At 38.6% G+C, this 18028-nt stretch overlaps 1 protein-coding gene across 1 annotated transcript in view; it reads right to left on the bottom strand.

Moving 5' to 3' along the window:
• The window catches only part of RSRC1 (arginine and serine rich coiled-coil 1), a 463476-nt gene that overhangs the window by 151084 nt on the left and 294364 nt on the right, over nucleotides 1-18028 (bottom strand). The gene's annotated exons all lie outside the window — the stretch shown is intronic.

Below are 18028 nucleotides of genomic sequence, written 5' to 3'. Positions count from 1 at the left end.
TTTTTAAATCATTTTATTGGGGGCTCGTACAATTCTTAATCATAATCCATACATCCATCTATGTGTCATGCACATTTGTATATTTGTTGCCATCATCATTCTCAAAACATTTGTTTTCTATTTGAGCCCTTGATAACAGCTACTCATTTCCCCCATCTCTCCTGAACTCTGCATAATTAATAAATTATTAGTTTGTCATATCTTACACTATCTGATGTCTCCCTTCACCCACGTTTCTGTTGTCCATCCCCTAGGAAGGAGGTTATATGTAGATCCTTGTCATCAGTTCCCACTCTCTACCGGACCTTTCTTCCACCCTCCAGGTAGTGCCTCTCTCACCACTGGTCCTGGAGGGTTCATCTATCCTGGATTCCCTTTGTTTCCAGTTCCTACCTGTACCAGTGTACATCCTCTGGTCTAGCCAGATTTGTAAGGTAGAATTGGGATCATGATAGTTGGGGGAAGAAGCATTTAAGAACTAGAGGAAAGTTCTATGTTTCATCGTTGCAACCCTGTACCCTGACTTGCTCATCTCCTCCCCGCAACCCTTCAGTAAAAGGGTGTCCACTTGCCTACAGATAGGCTTTGGGTCTCCACTCTGCACTCCTCCTCATTCACAATGATATGATTTTTTGTTCTTTGATGCCTGATAACTGATCCCTTTGAAACCTCATGGTCACACAGGCTAGTGTGCTTCTGTGTAGGCTTTGTTGCTTCTGAGCTAGATGGCTGCTTGTTTATCTGCAAGCCTTTAAGACCCAGACACTGTATCTTTTGATAGCGAGGCACCATCAGCTTTCTTCACCACATTTGCCAATGCATACATTTGTCTTCAGTGATATCGGGAAGGTGGGTATCCACTGATATGATTTTTCGTTCTTTGATGTCTGATACCTGGTCCCTTCGGCACCTCGTGATCACACAGGCTGGTGTGCTTCTTCCATGTAGGTTTTGATGCTTCTGAAATAGATGGCTGCTTGTTTATCTGCAAGCCTTTAAGACCCAGACACTATATCTTTTGATAGCCAGGCATCATCAGCTTTCTTCACCCCATTTGCTTATGCACACATTTGTCTTCAGCAATCGTGTTGGGAATGTGTGTATCATGGAATGACAATTTAATAAAACAACGTGTTCTTGCATTGAGTAAGTACTTGAGTGGAGGTCCAATGTCCATCCACCAGATAAATTTTAAAGAAATTTTAAAAAGTAAAAAATCCCAGGAATCATCAGTGCAAATCAATGCAAAGTATGTATTTCGAAGTCACATATTATTATGAAGTCTTTTAGGCCCGAATTCTAATTCAGTTATTTTTAATATATCTGAAATATATATATATATGCCAGCCAGATAAAGGACTAGTCTATCTATCTGGTCTAGCAATAAGTTTTCTTCCTTCTACAGAGTTTTGGTTTAATCAACTTACATAACACTATTAATTAGCAAGAAGGAAAGCCAATGTGGTGTGAGCTGTTGTATACATTAGCAAATTACGTGCTTTACATGCTTTAACGTAGTGCACAATTTTAGCAGCCAATTTTTACCAAAGAGGAAACTGAAGCACAGACATCTTCAGGTGTAAGTGATGGAACCCAAACTATTCCAGGCAGTCTGCCTTCAGAAGAAACCTTATGTAAAAGGCAAGGAGCAGTGGCACATGCTGTTGGAAAGGCATCCCTCACATGCCATGAAACACTTGTAAGGATGGACAGAGAACCTTTCAATCTGCATCATTTCATCAGAACAAAGTATGCCTTAAACGAGAGTCCAGTTCTGAACAAGCAAAATTTAGTGAAGCAAAACATATAGGTGTTAAAACTTAGTTTTCCACACAAATGACCATAACAGGGAGGTGGTGGTTATGACAGGATGGGGAAGGCGGGGCTGACAAAGTCATTTTTCTTGATCTGGATGATGCAACACAGGTATTTTTGCTTCATAAACAATTGTGATCTGATCATTTATATTATATACTTTTCTCCAAATAGGTTTTCTTTCATATTTCATACTTCATATTATACAAGGTCAAAGAGAAAAATCCTAAGAGAATTACTAAGTCATGAATAGGTAAGGTTCCCCAAGAGGTGGAAGATTTATGAGAAAATCAACAGAGCAATAAGCAGGCAGTCAAGGAGAGAGAAAAGGAGGTGGGAGAAGATATTGGTTGAGCATCCACTGTGACAATTAGCTCTGTGTCAACATGTCTCGGGTAGGGTTCTCAGTGGGTTGGCAAGTAAAATACAGAAATCCTCATGATGATATCTAACATACTCAGCTGAAAAGAAATTCTCTTCGGAGTATGTTCCAAAATATGTGAACAATGTGGTAAAGTAAGTTTGATTTTGGCTGGGTCTAGATCCTGCACTTGGCTTGTATCTTGACCTCAGGCTCTTTGGAACTGATCAAGAGGCTTGCTTGCCATATTACATACGATCCTGGAGGTCATCAGTAGCCTGCCATCTTAGCTGCTGACTTTGGATTTATTCTCTTCTGCAGCCAATTCTGTTGGATTTATCCATCCAACATACCAATTATGGCTTCATAAGCCCCTGCAGGTATGTGAGTCAGGGGAAGCCTCCAGTCTGACATCTGGCCCACAGATTTGGAGCTTGCTCTCCTCTACAATTAAGTGAACCATTTCCTTGCTATTAAGCCTCTCTGTATATATACATACACAGCTTCACTGATTTTACTTCTTTAGATAACTCAGTCTAAGACACCTGCTATGTACTAGACTAGGAACATCCTATGTGTTGAGGACACTCAACGCACAGCCTACACGTGTATTCTGACTCACAGTGACCCTATAGGACAGAGTAGAACTGCCCCTGTGGGTTTTTGAGACTGAAAAACTTTAATATGGGTAGAAAAGCCTTATCTTTCTCCCATAGAGCAGCTGGTGGGTTTGAATCACTGACCTTGTGGATAGCAGTCCAACACAAAACCTATTATGCCAAAGTCTGGTTTCAGTACTGGAGAGTTATAGCATGTACCGTAATGAAGGGACATTGAATGGGAACTGTGGTAGTTACATAATTTGATGTCAATTTGAGACTTATGAATGAAGGGGTGGGGTTTACCTGTCAATTAGGTTGCAGGTGGATGACCTCATTTGGAGGTGCTAAGGAGATAAATAGCTCGTGGGAGGCGGGACACTGGCTCACTCTCTGAGAAATAACACAGCTGACAAGACACATGGAATTACATTCGTGCCCTAAGCTTGGAAGACAGCCCTGCCAGCGCTGAGATGCTAACAATGTCACTGGGTCCACAAACTTCCTACCCACTGGCCTCTGATCTTCCTGCACTTGTGGTCCTTTCATGTGTTTTGTGAGCCCTAAGAGGCCTTTATAGATTGGTATTGGACATATGGGCTGATATTGAACTTATGGACTTGATTTGGACGGGGCTGGAGAGTTTTCTCAATATTCAATTGCTCTTGTATATAAAGCGTTTTCTCATGTCTATGAATTTGTTTCTATTCTACCCAGACTAATACAAGAACATATTAGGGAAGAGAGAAGATAAAAGAATTCACGACAACCTTGCCTGTCAACATGTCTTAGTAGAAATGTTGAGTAGTTAGCTTAGAAGCAGTGAAAACAGAATGTATGAAGGCTTGGGAAATGAGATAATTTAAAATGAGAATATAGAGAGGAAAGAAAAGAATGGGGACACACCATTAGAAATACTTTGGAGTGAGATAGGTAGAGATATAGGGCATTGAGAAGAAGTTTATTAATAGATTAGCTATTAATAATTCTCAATGTACTCATTAACTTTTATTATCAATAATATAATACATAATTGTCTAATAATTGCTTGTGATTATTTTGATATCTATTTGATTAGTAATTAATACCCACTAGTCCAGTGCTATTGAGCTGATTCCTAGAGATGCTATAGGACAGAATAGAACTGTTCCTTAGGGGTTCTGAGACTGGATCTTGTGGAAACAGACTGGCTCCTTTTTCTCTCAAGCACTGGTTGGCAGGTGTGGTCCAATGACCTCTCAGCAGTGAATGCTTAATCTGCTGTGCCACCAGAGATCTTTTGATCTTCAGCATGCAGGATGATTGCCTGATTGATGAACTAAGGCTCTAAAGATAGTAATTTAATACTTTTATGAAACGAGCAGTATCCAAAGCCATTTTATTGAAGAGGTAAAACAGCTTCTTTGTGGAACTTATGTTCTCATACTAAGTCTGATGCTACCTAATAAGTATGGAAGATAAAGGGAGTGGTCAGTGCTACGAAGCAAAGCAAAGCAAATTAACTAAATAAATCAAACAACAAAACACTATGCCCCCCATCTGCAAATATTCCTGGGGCAAGTTTTGTGTATACCTATATTTATGACTTCATTTTGTCTACCTTGTACCCCTCCAGGGGGGGAAAGGGGCTACAAAAACTTAATGGGAAAATGGAATGAAAAGATAATGGAATTTTTCCAAGAACTTTTTGAAGCCTATCATAGTACAGTATCTTTACATGTCTGTTTCCTCCTGGCCTGTAATCTGTGGCAAACAGGGACTGAGACTCTGCATCCTTCTAGATTCTCGAAACGAATCCATAGTGAATTCAAAGTCATCATTCTTTACTCTTCGGTGCTCTGAGAAGATGTAACCTGGATGAGTATTTAAAATGGAAAAACAAAATAAAACAAACACATACCTCTAATATACTCATTTTTTCCAGGCTTTGACTATTTGTCTCTACTTAGTCATAATTATGATACATGGCCTGAGTAATGTTAATAATTAGTACATTTTTTATCAATATAGCAAATTGCTAGACTACATCTGCACTACTACTTCTGTCCTTTGGCTAGATGCACTGTCACCTTTATCAGGAGGGTCAGTAGCCAGTGCTGGCTAAATTTAGCAAAATGATAATTTATGCTACTCTTTGATTTCTAAATATAAATGCTATCTTTTAAACCTCTTTGATGACTGAAAGTCCTTAAAAGTGACAGTTAAATAAATAAATTATAATATTCAGAAAATAAGTGTTAATACTGGCACAATTAACCAGCTGATCAAAGAATCTAAACATTAAAGCTAATCTCAGCAAAGAAGGAGGGCCTGGTGGAATTCCTATTCAGACAAAGTTCCTTGAGTATCCTGTCTGAGCAACCCCGACCTCTCTAGCACAGTCTCCTGTCACAGATCAGAAAGCCGAGATCCAGAGCAATTACCCAACTTGTGAGGCTCTGGTGGGCGATGAGATGCAAAGCTAGGATTAGAATTCAGGACAGATGCTTGGTCCAGCCAGAGCTTTTTTTTCACCACTGCATCACTCAGACTGGTTAATCAAAGTTAAAACTGATTAGTTCAGGAACTCTTAAAACCCCAAATAGGCTTATACACATGGCGATTCTCTTTTTAAAAATATTTAGAATTTTAAAATATCTTAGGTGACGAAATTATCTTTAAAAAATTTATTTACTTTTAAACCAAACTCTTACTGATTGAATAACAAAGCTAAAAAAATTTAAATTTGCCTCCTTTATTTTTTACTTAGTTTGACGTCATTAAAAGGTAGCAGTGGAGTGTGGAGGGGAGGGAGATAGGGGGAACATATTACAAGCATCTACATAGAACCTCTTCCCTGAGGGATGGACAGCGGAGAAGTGGGTGAAGGGAGACGTTGGATGATGTAAGATATGACAAAATAATAATAATTTATAAATTATCAAGGGTTCAATGCAGGAGAGGGGAACGGGGAGAGAGCGGGGAAATGAGCTGATACCAAGGGCTCAAGTAGAAAGCAAATGTTTTGAAAATGATGATGGCAACATATGTACAAATGTGCTTGACACGATGGATGGATGGATGGATTGTGAGTTGTACGAGCCCTCGATAAAATGATTTTAAAAAAAAGGTAGCAGTAAGTCCACACATTTTAAAGAAGCTCTAAAATGATTTTAACTGATTTACTAAACAATGAAAATTGTGACCCAGTCTTTAATTTCTAGATAGTGGTAGAGAGGTCCTATGAATTCGTTTTCTAAATGTGATATTTTTATCATTTAACACTATTGGCTATGGTGTGCACATTTTTACATATACAAAAATAAACAATATGTCCTTACTTATAAAGTAAAGCACCCTTACTTATAACGTAAAGCAAACTATCTTTCACACTACATCTTAGTGAGTTGCTTATGATATCCACATTCCTAAAATTAATCTTGTTTTATTCCCATTTCATGGGAAAGGCATTTGAAATCTGCATTTCTGGCAAGTATGGTTAAATTAAAAAAAATTTTTCCCTGCCAACAAGACTATTTGATTTCAGTTGCTTTAAAACAAACTCTTAAAAATCAATAACAAAGAGGACGCAGTAGTTTAGAGACAAAAATAGGCACTAAAATGCTACTGGTTATACAGGATCTGTTGTGCATAGGTCAGCTCAAGGTCCCAGGTAAACATCTTGTTTGTATCCTGAAGCCTTGTTTTCTGTATGCCTCATACTCTCAGTAGGGTCTAAACATCGGGCCACTGCACCCTATCGATCTTCTTTAAATCTCCAGAATAATAAATTTCAAGGCAACACAGCAGAAGCCGACTAAAGCCCTTTAATTACATCACTGCTGAAAGGAAATCATTGATCAATGGCATTATGGGAAAATAAACTGCCCCCCAAACCAGATCAAAGTCAATAAAATAGCTGACTAGCTGCCCCATTTGGGACCTACGCTAGATTAGTGCTCATGGACAGGGCAGAGATGATTCTAACGCATGCTGCTTACTCTCTTTTTGAAGCTCTCCCTGGCAGGTGTCATGCTCTGAGCATGTTTTTTGATTACTCTAATTAAATATAATATCATCGACAGATCTTCATATTGATTCTTAAGAGTCCCCATTCTAAATGAAAAAATTAGAAGCCTAGAGAGGGGGACTCATAGGGCATCAGGCTATTTTAATGATTTTAGTCCTTTATTAATTTTCTTAATGTTGTTTTATTTTAACACTTAGCAATATCAAGGTGTCATTTACCTGTAGGAATTTGAAATAATAGCAAAATCAATACTTCTAAAACTCCTTCCTCAAATTAGATAAATCCTTCTCAGTTTATATGGACTCACATTCCTTGGTTTAAAGTCTAAATAAATAATTTTTCCTGTCAAGTGTTGCTAATTGTACTAATCATGATACTATTATTGATTGTATTGTTTAAATACATTGCCCAATATACAGAATGAAATAGGACAAAGAACTGTGAAAAAATTTAAGGAAACAATTTTTTAATAGTTTATAGGCATCTGCTTATTAGTTTTAAACAGACAAGATTATTTAAATATAACAAATCCTATTAATTCTACACATGCTTGCTTCAAAATATTTTTTGTATGTGTGGTTAGAAACAGTAATCTACACTCAAATTCAAAAATCCCAAATCTCTTCTCAATTAAGAAAAAGTATAAACTTATAACATGAGAATTATAATAATCTATAATCAAATTTGAAAGCCCCAAATTTGTTCTCAAATAGGAGAAAGTACAATTTTCTAACATGTAAATAATTGTGAGCCCCATACAGTTTTCAGAATTGAATTATGAAATGCATTATTATCTTTCAAGTGAATGTCGGAGTTTTGTGAACACAGTAAATTTGAGCTCGTACAGCAGGGGGCCTAACACATCAGTGACAGGGCTCTTTCATGGTATTCCTTTAGCTACTGGACCTCGGGAAGCTAAAGCCATGCCTTCTTCCCATCCTCCACTTCTTATTCATTCCCATTCCCTCAGGTGGTTTCATTGCTAATGCCCAAATGGCATCAACCTGTTGTTTAGCACATCGATGAAAAGGCCAGCCTGCTGGCTAATTTACCAAGGGATTAAAGCCCTGAACCCACTTCAATCTGCTACTTTGTTTCCATGTAAAATCCTTACCCATGACACCAGTTCCCTCATGTTAAAATTGAAAATCGCTTTAAAAGAAAATTCAATATCAGAACTTTAATAGAGAAACTGCATGCCAAAAAGAATAACCCGCACCTTTCATTGGTGGTATGAACCTGCATTCTGTGAGCCCTCAAATCCTGCGGCACTGAAAACCATTTCATGTATGTTTACTCCTACACGGTGGCGCGAAGGGAAGGAAACCACTCGCTCGAGTGCAAAGCTGCATGTAGACAGCTTACAAGTGATCACTGGCATTCACGTCCTCGAGCTTTTATTGAGTGACAAACACTGGGATGACTGCATTAATTCACTCTGGACAATGGAGATGCCAAAAACAAATCCGAAACTCTCTAGTGCTCAATTTAATAACCATAAACATCTAAACATTTTAATTCTCAGAAAATGATAGGAACACATGGCAATTCATTTTTATTTTAAAAATCTGCACAAAAGTGATATATTTGTTAATGACTTTTTGAATTATGTCAATTTTTATTACAAATGCAGATGAATTCTTAGAAAAAGTTCTGAAGTGAATTCATCTAAAATTCAGCAATAATTCCCCCCCCCAACAATCTGTATTATCAGTTATCAGAACATTAAGTTACAAAGTGGATACATAGGCAGAGATGTAAAATGAACTGGAATAATTATGCAAAAGATTTACATTCATGAGTTAATACACACTTGGCAGCTGACTAACATTTCAACATAAGTATTTGTATATCTGTAAATAGATTCATACAAATAACAAATGGGGCAATGGTGCATAAACTTCCTTAATGATTTTTAATGAAGAACATTACAATGTTTATCACAAAATATGTGTAAAACAGGCATTAAAACGATTTAGAAATATAATTCTTTATATGTTTACAGCTATGGTACTCATTACATTTGAGTGAAAGCAATTAATTGAAAAATGTATAAACCTACATGTATGTCTTTCTGAAAAAAAGTAAGACTAAAACAAAAGTGTCACTTCATATTCGCTGCATTCTTGGTATACTTTGGTAAATCTGTCTCATCAATAACTTCCGTGTTATCAGAATGAAAGTAGAACTCTATAATAAGTAGAATAAGTTTCCATTTTAAAGAAATCTCAACTTTCTCTTGAATCTGCCCCCCTGCCCCAGGTCAGCTGTTAAGAAGTTCAGTAAGTTTACTAGACAGCTCATTATTTCAAGCATTTCATTGGTGCCTATTTATTATTATCCAGAGAAGTGGGGGATAAAGAGAGCACAAGAAAACAGTGGGCTCAATAAGAGCCAAATGATGGAGTAGTTGAGAGCTTGTAGCAGTGACCTGGAATAGATCATTCAGAGAGGGACGACAAACATTCTTGTTTCTCTCTCCATTTCTGCATTATCATGACTAGTGTCTCTTGTACCTCTTGGTGCCAACAGCACAGATTTGCTGGAATGAAAAACAATGCCAGCAATAGATGTGTCAGTGCCAAAAGCTTAAGAGAAAATAAATGTACTCTAAGTTCGGGTCTGTGTGATATTCAAATTCAAAGTACTTCACATAAGGACAGGATACTCAAGGTCCCATTTCAATCACAGTTTTATTATAGCAGCAAATAGGAAATTCTGACTGCCAATAAAAATACTGAATTTGATGCACTTCTGTGCAAAAATCATGGCCTTCAAAGATATTCTGCAAGCTGTCACCCCCAAGGACTATAATGGATTTGTCTTTAAAGAAAAATGTTTAGAGTATGAATTATCAAATGTATTTTATGTATGTTTTCATATTTGAAATCAAGAAATATAAATTATTTTTCTGAGATGACATTTATTGACAAAATTCACATTAAGTTGAATGTTGAGAATTTCTTTAATCAAATTTCATAATAATAAAATGTGTTTTAAGTCTTTCTTTGCTACCAACTAGAATAAATATGTGAAATTTTGGTCTGGCAGTTCACACCACTGGTGGTTGTTCTGATTTTTTATAAGTTCTAAATTTAATAAGTTATTAAAATCTCTAAATTATTTATATAATATAAACATATATATAATAACTAATACTACAAATTGATAAACTGAATTAAACAATGTTAAACCATACAACGAACAGTTTGTTGCTTCATATCTATTTGAAATAAGAAAGGATTTCAGCAAGAAAAATGGTGGGTTTGCACATCTATATCATGGCCGGGGATCTTTCTTCAAAAAATAAACAACTCTGGTGGCAACTGCTAAACTGTCCTTCTAAAGGAAACAATGTTTAAAGTACACAGAAATATTATTGATAACACCACAGAAGTAATCGGCTTTGTTTTTCTCTTTCTGAGAATAACCTGTCGAGTGAAAAAAAGTGTCTACCAGCCCTCATCATTCACCAAAACCCAGACTGAGCTGTGCCTCGGAAAAAGGAAGCAAGACTTTGGAAGCGAAGCTTCGACAAACTTCTTATAAGCTTCTCTAGTCCATTAAAAGAAAGTAATTTAATAAGCTTATAGTTTCTCAGGAAAATCTCATTCAGAGAAATTTTATTGCTAGCTATCTAAATAGTAAATACCTATTATCCTCTCAAAATGAGGCTTTGCTTGCCAAGGGCAAACCCATTGCTGTGATTGTGGAGCTCTGCCAGAGAAACAAGAAGTTAAAAGGTTATAAAGATACCATTAACGTCATGGGACTGTCTTGTCAGGACTCAAAAATGCTTAGTAATTGAGGGTTTTATTCAAAGTGTATTAGCACCCATATAAACAGCACAGTTAGTATTATGCTTTAGGCTTTATTATGTTGCAGCTCAGCGAAACCACTTACAAACAGCTGAATACTGTAAATGTATCTGCTACAGAGCACAACCCACTTTCTCATCTGCTCCTAGCTTGAGTCTTTGAAGAGAATGTCAATAGCATACATACAGCTTAAAGGCAAATCTAGATTCAACCAATGAGAACACAATAGATGAAAATTAACTGGTCTACGTCATGTGTGTCTTTGATAGAAGTTGGTCAGTAAAGGGAGAATGTTCTTTATATTCTACATTTTTTTAAAAAAGGTTATAACTTAGCTTATATTAATGTTCATTAATATATGAAATCATAAGTGATTATATTGATACAACATACAATAAAAGCATAAATTATTCTATATCCTATTATAAAATCATTAATTTAGAGAAACATAGTGATCTTTCTTGCTAATTTTCTCATTTTAGAGCTATTGAATTAATCACAAAGAAAAATATTTACTTTAAATTATGTCAAAAATATGTATCAACTTTAAGAGCTAAATAAATATTAGATATTTAATGAAAATCCTTAAAGTTATATTTGCCTTTACTTTGAAAATATAGATTGTAGTGAACACAGACGATAGAACAGATATAACACTGGGCTATACTGCCTCATAAGCATGTGAAAGTTGCACACTGAATAAAGATAATCAAAGAACTGATGTGTTTGACTTATGGTGCTGGGAAAGAGGCTGAAGTACAGCCAGAATGGTCCTTAGAAACAAGGATGGCAAGGCTTCATCTCACATACTTTGAACCTGTTACTAGGAGACACGAGTCTCTGGAAAAAGACATTATGCTCCATAAAGCGGAAGGGCAGTGAGGAGAGGAAGCCCCTCAATGAGATGGCCTGCCACCGTGGATGAACAACGGACTCACACATCACAACAGCTGTGAGGATGGCACGGGATCGGGCATTAGTTTGTTTGGTTGTACACAGGGTCACTACGTGTTGGAAACAACTCAACAGCCCCCAACAACAACACACCTCGGTTCCAATCAACACTATAAATGGAGGCAAAGTTACTAACAAAGTAACTTGATAAATGCCTCTGCTTCCATTAGTCAAATAAAATGAGGCTTCAAAGACCTTGTGAAAAAAATTCTAATAGTGTTTCTTTCCTTTGGTCATGAACTTGGTTCATGAGCTCATTGGATAAGCACAGTATCAGAGAAAAAGAAAAGTTTGGGTGTTACTCAATGTTTTCTGACTGGGGAAGAAATGGATGGTTAAATTTAGGGAAGCAAACATCAACAAATGGTGGAAATATTAAAATAATTAAACATGAGCTACGGTTGCTATAGTTGTTAGGAACCATGGAGTCAGCCCATGTACCGTGAAACATTGCCTAGTCCTGGGCCATCCTCAAAATCTCCGCTACGTTAGAGCTCGCAGTGGCAGGCACTGGGCCAATTCACTTCCTTTACAGCCCTCCTCTCTCTTTCACTGACTTTCCACATTACCAAGGATGCATCTCTTCTGATACCATGTCCAAAGGATGCGAGACAAAGTCTAGCTATCCTTGTTTCAAAGGAGCATTCTGGATGTACTTCTTCCAAGACAGACCTGTTTGTTCTTCTGGCAATCCATGGTACTTTCTGTAAGGTAGATTTGGTGATGGTAGAAAAAAGTTTCAAAGGTTTATTTCAGAGCTCCTAGGTGAGGTTCACGGATCCCTGATTCGGGGATAGAGAAGTCGCACTGCCCGGGAGGGAGGGGAGTACAGAGAAAGGGACTGGAGCATCCTGAACTCCCAGGCCAGGTTCCCGGGTCCCCAACTGGGGCCCCATGAAGTTGAGCTGCCCGGGTGAGAAGTGGAGAGTTTTACAGCCTGGGTCTGAGGGGAAGGAGTAGCTGGGAATTTTCCACTGCAACTTTGTGGTCCTGCAGATACAGGGCTAAGCAACAGTGTTCAAAGCTTTCTGTACAGGTTAGTCTTCTGCACCTGGGCCTGGAATGCCACCAAAGGCGAAGGGGAGGCCTGGACTCTCGCAGCTTCTTTGAAGTGTTTTCACCAGCTCCGGGTATCTTCACTTGCCTGCCCTGCCAACCCCCGCTTCTGCCTGACACTCCAATATTCTATGCCAGCACCATAATTTAAATGCATCACTTCTTTTGTGGTCTTCCTTATTCTTTGTCTAACTTTCCCATGGATATGAGGTGATTGAAAATACTGGGGCTTGATCAGGCACCATTTAATCTTCTAAATGACATCTTTGCTCTTCAACTTTAACGAGGTCTTGTGCACAGATTCATTCAATGAAATGTGTTGTTTTGGTCTCTTGCCAGCTGCTTCCAGAGCACTGATTGGGGGTCCAAGTAACAGGAAATCCTTGACCACCTCATTCTTTTCGCATGTATCGTGATGCTATCTCTATTGGTCCAGTTGCTATAGGGTACTCTTAACGTCACGTCTTGCTATCAGGCTATAAAGGGCATATACAGCTGACAGAAATGTCAAATTCTCTACTGGAGAATTCACGGACTGGTTGCATATAATTTAATTAATCAACATAAGAAAGCAAAGCTTTAGTTATCAGGTGAACTTTCTGCAGACTGTTAGCACATTCTAGGAGCTCCGCTTTCTCAGTCAGGACCATTCCATTAGAGGAGGGGTGGGGAATGTCTGACCTACAGGCTGTATGTATACGGCCCTCGAAATCATTGATATCACCGAACATCACATGTCTCACCAGAGAGAAGCAGTTCCAGCCATCACATTAGGGGTGAGTTAATTGAATGTTTGTCCAATATGGCCCATGAATGAGGCTCAAAATACCGAAATGGCCCTCGGCAGAAAAAAGGTTCCTGAATTCCCCTTTTGAGGACTGTCCTTAACCTTAGTGTGAACACTGTCACAGATGCTTGTTTCCCTAGATAACAAGAACAAATTCCAGAGAGGCTCTGCCCTCATTAGTATCAAAACTCAAAAAACCACCACCCAAACCTTAAAATGCAGTTTGTGATTGGTATTTTTATTAATTGCATATGCAGTTGGCATTTCTGTCTGATGAGGGCAACACATGAAATATTCTTAACTCTTTAGAATGTCCGCTAAAATTAAGAATTTTTAAGGAATGTAGAGCTCATTTAATGTTAGGTAGAAAATGACCAAGTAGTATTGCTCCTAGCTCTTGATTCTGATGATAATTTTAACAGTGCTTCACAAAAAGTATTATGGTATCCATATAAAAATACAATGGGTTAAAAAAAAGAAACAGCTCGGGCCAGCTCCAATCCCAACTATGTGGACAAACTCCTTATCCCCAAGAAGAATTCCATTCAGAGGACAGCACTGAAGCTACAGCGCAGGGAGAGGGACATGTCTGATCAGAGCACACAGGAGCAAATGAAGAGAGAGTGGAGAACATCCTGACCCACCAAGCCCTGACGACAACAGTCCTGCTCAGAGCTGCCAATGCACAGAGAGGATCATAGGGCCAGCCCCACTACAAGACACGGCATCCCTACAGGGGACAACACTGGAGACACAGTGCAGGAACTGTGCCCGATCGGACCCCACCACACTGAGGTGAAACATTAAGGGCGAGCATCAGAACAGCAAGGGTTGCAGAGCAACAAAGTCCCCAGGGAATAACAAAAAATAGATTTTGGGGAGAGGGCGTGGCATCCCATCAGATTCGATTAGAAAACACTCCTAGAGGTCAAAAAACAGACCTTGACTACTTATAGGTTTTTCTTTTTTCAGTCATTGGATTTGTTGTTTTGTTTTCTTTTGTTGCTTTGTTTTGCTCTGTCTTGTTTTGGGGCATATTATTATATCTGCAGGTCTATCTAGATAAGATAAGCAGGATAAACAACCTGAAGGTGAAAACAATAGGACTGACAATTCCAGGGGGACATTGAAGAGGGGGAAGTGGAGGGGGGGGGAGGAAGTGGGTGTTAACAAACCTAGGGTCAAGGGAACAACAAGTGATCTAAATCTGATGGCAAGGAGGGTGTAGGAGGCCTGGTAGGGCTTGATCAAGGGCAATGTAACTGTACTAGTCTGGGTACTTTAGAGACACAAATACATAGAAACTCATGTACAAGAGAGAGTTTTATATAAAGGTAAAGTGCACATCAAGAAAACATCCCAACCCAGTGCTGCCCAAGCCCACAAGTCCAACATTAACCCACATGTTTGACACCAGTCCACAAAGTCCTCCTCCATCTCACAAAACTACAAGGCCAGCAGTTCAAATCCACTGGTCACTCAGAGGGATACAGATGAGACTGCCTGCTCCTGTGAAGACTGACAGCCTTGGGAACCCTATTCAGGCTCACTAGGAGAAAGAATTGGCTTGATGGCGATGGGTTTGGTTTCACTTTGGACTTTACTATAAGTAATCCTAGACAGATGGCCAAAGTGAGGGAAATAGCATCTCTTTCAGAATTCTGGCTTATAAGTCTTCTCTCTGGCTGTGTTTTATATTATATATAATCAAAAGTCTACACTATATGTATAATTCAATGGACTTACCTCCAGTGCTCTTCTTTGACAACTATCTAAAACTAGATATTTTTTAAGTATCAAAATTATGTTTAACTCTGATGTGACACACAAAACACCCTTTTAGTGAGTGAAATATTACTATTCTATTAGTTTTCTCATTTCTCCTTGGCTTTGGATCAGGCTGAGCACATGCAGATTTCATTTCCTGACACCTCTCTCCCTGGCCCAGAGATAAAAACTGAAACTCATTGTCATTGATGTGCATGGGACTCACAGCAACCCCAGCGTGTCCAAGACTGGAATGCTTTGCGTGTGGACCAAAGGCCAATCTTTCTCCCCAGGAACAGCTGGTGGTTGTGAACTGCCAAAATTGCGAATCATAGCCTAATGCACACCCACTATGTCACCAGGCTCCTAGCCTCCAGTGGAGAATCCATGAATTGCTGCTGGTCAACAGTAAAGTCCTCAAGATTTTTCCAGTGAACTCTTGGCAAAAGAATACTTTATTCCAATGATAGCCAAAAATAAAAGTAAAAAGGAGTCAAGTACTTTATAAGAAAGTGGGCTTATCTATGTGCTCCTTTTGATGTTTTTAAATTTGGCACATTACCACTAGCAAGTTGTCTGAGAATGGCAGCCTGGCACATTTCAACTCTTGTAATTCATATTTTCCACAAGAGTATTTTCAACTCCTCTAGTAGAACATGTGAGGATTAGCCCCCACTAACAAGTTATCAGATGAGTAAAGATACAAGAAAAACATTCTACTGTGCTAATGTTTTAAGTAATAAGTATAATGCATCCAACTCCAACTACCACAATGATAGGTGGGACAAAAGCAAAGGATTAATTGCTTACAAAATACAAAGAAAAAACAAATACAAAAAATAATGATACCACTCTCTCCATGATCTAGCCTCGGGTCCCTCAAGACAAGTTCTTAAAAGCAAATACCACAGTAGTACAATTACGGAGAATATTAGAAACTCATACAATTATCTCTTTATGATTTTGCCCCTTATCTAATGATGAAATCCCTTTACATTTAACCTGCATATAGTTTTTCGAGACTGAGGCATCAACTTATAATTTACTTTTCAGATATTGGTCCAAATCTTCCAAATTGGAAACTATGTAACATCATCAATTTTGGAAATTCTTTTGAGTACATTTAACATTGCACACAAAAGAAAAGGAATGGGTCATTTCTATCCAGTGGTTTTGAGTATTTAGTAGTGTGCATTTATTCCTTCAGATAATGCCACTCTAGAGATAGCAAAATTACACTGCACACAAATATACTCAGGGAAAAAATATAATTATATTGCTGATATGAGAAATTTCACTTGTCCAAGGGGGTTTCAGAAAGTTTATGGACAAAGTTCATTATTGTGCTGTCTTAGGGTCTTCTATTTTACTTCTCTAGGTTCTAATTTCCATTGCACTGACTACACAAAACTCACCCACATTCAGGACTAAGCAATTACTGAGGAAGCTGACAGCTGTAATGCACATAAAATCTCTCAGGATAGAGTTGTTGTTTTAATCAGACTATGCTACAGAGTTCAAGCCCGCTAATAAACACAAATTTGTTATTCAGCTCAAGCTCTGTGTGGTCAGCAAGCCCAGGTCCCTGAATCAAGTGCCCAGAGAAGGGTGATCCCATTCCACAAGCCAGCCTCCTACACAAAGGCACTCCGCTGTCCTTCCTCCATGGGTCGGGAAATCTACCATTCTGTCCCATGCTCTGGTTCCTGGTTCTGCTGCTCCTCTGCAGTTAGAGCTATCTTCTGGATCCAGGAGGTATAATGCATCAGGGTTTCAGGTCTAGAGGACATGTTTCACTCCTGGTCCTTGCTGGCAATGAGATCCCTCCTTCTGCTTCTCAAAGGGCTCATTTATACACAGCAGGGTGGCATTCCAGGAACCACTGTTTACAATTAGTCACAGGTGAATCCTTCTCAGTGTCTCCCACCCATCCCAGCAGACCCATGCAGGAAAAGGATCTTGGTGGAGGAGTTAGACTTGCATCAGAAGGGCCACATTTAAAAACTCATTGCCCCTGCAATTATCTTGGAATTCTATTGTTTTCCCATGTACTTTTAAAAGCCTCTTCATATATACTGTATGCTTTTTTTTTGTAAATTAAAATTGAAAATAAGTATTTTCTTGGATGTTTCACTAGGCATACTTTTTATGTCTGAGATTTAATCAGCCTCCCAACTTCCCCAGTCTCCGTATCTGTGCCCTGGGGAGTATACTATTCTTCTACTGACTTCATAGCACCATTTCGAGATGAGAAACATCATTTTCTAAAGTGATGGACACAGTGCCTGGTAAATAAATAGTAAATGTGTCATATGCAGCTACTACCAAAAGGAATATGTGAGGGGGCACCCAAAAAACACCAGAATTGTGCTGGGCAGACTGGACTTTTGAAGTAAGCATTCCCCCCACTTCGCCCATTGTGGCTTAGTGCACCCAATGGCGCCTCGTGGGAAGGCTCTCTCTGGTCAGTGAATGTTTTCGTAAAAGCAGTTTCACTTAAACCTCATTAAAAAAAATTAATAAATATTTTTTGGGCTCTTACAGCTCCTATCACAATCCATACATCCATCCATTGTGTCAGCCACACTCGTGTATATGTTGCCATTATTCTTTCTGAAACAGTTTCTTTCTACTTGGTATCAGGTCCTCATTTTTCCCTCCCTCTCCCACTCTCACAAACCCTTGATTAATTATAAATTATTATTATTTTCATATCTTATACCATCTGCTGTCTTCCTTCACCCATGTCTCTTGTTGTTTGTCACACTGGCAGGAGCGGTGGAGGGGTGGGGGGTGTTATACATCCATCATTGCAATAGGTTGCCCCTCTCTCCCCCAACCCTTTACCTAGCCTCATGGTAT

The sequence above is a fragment of the Tenrec ecaudatus genome, chromosome 4, assembly GCF_050624435.1.
Source record: "Tenrec ecaudatus isolate mTenEca1 chromosome 4, mTenEca1.hap1, whole genome shotgun sequence".
Taxonomy (NCBI): Eukaryota; Metazoa; Chordata; class Mammalia; order Afrosoricida; family Tenrecidae; genus Tenrec; species Tenrec ecaudatus.
The sequence above is the reverse complement of the archived record's forward strand: the minus strand, read 5'-3'. Positions and strand labels throughout refer to the sequence as shown.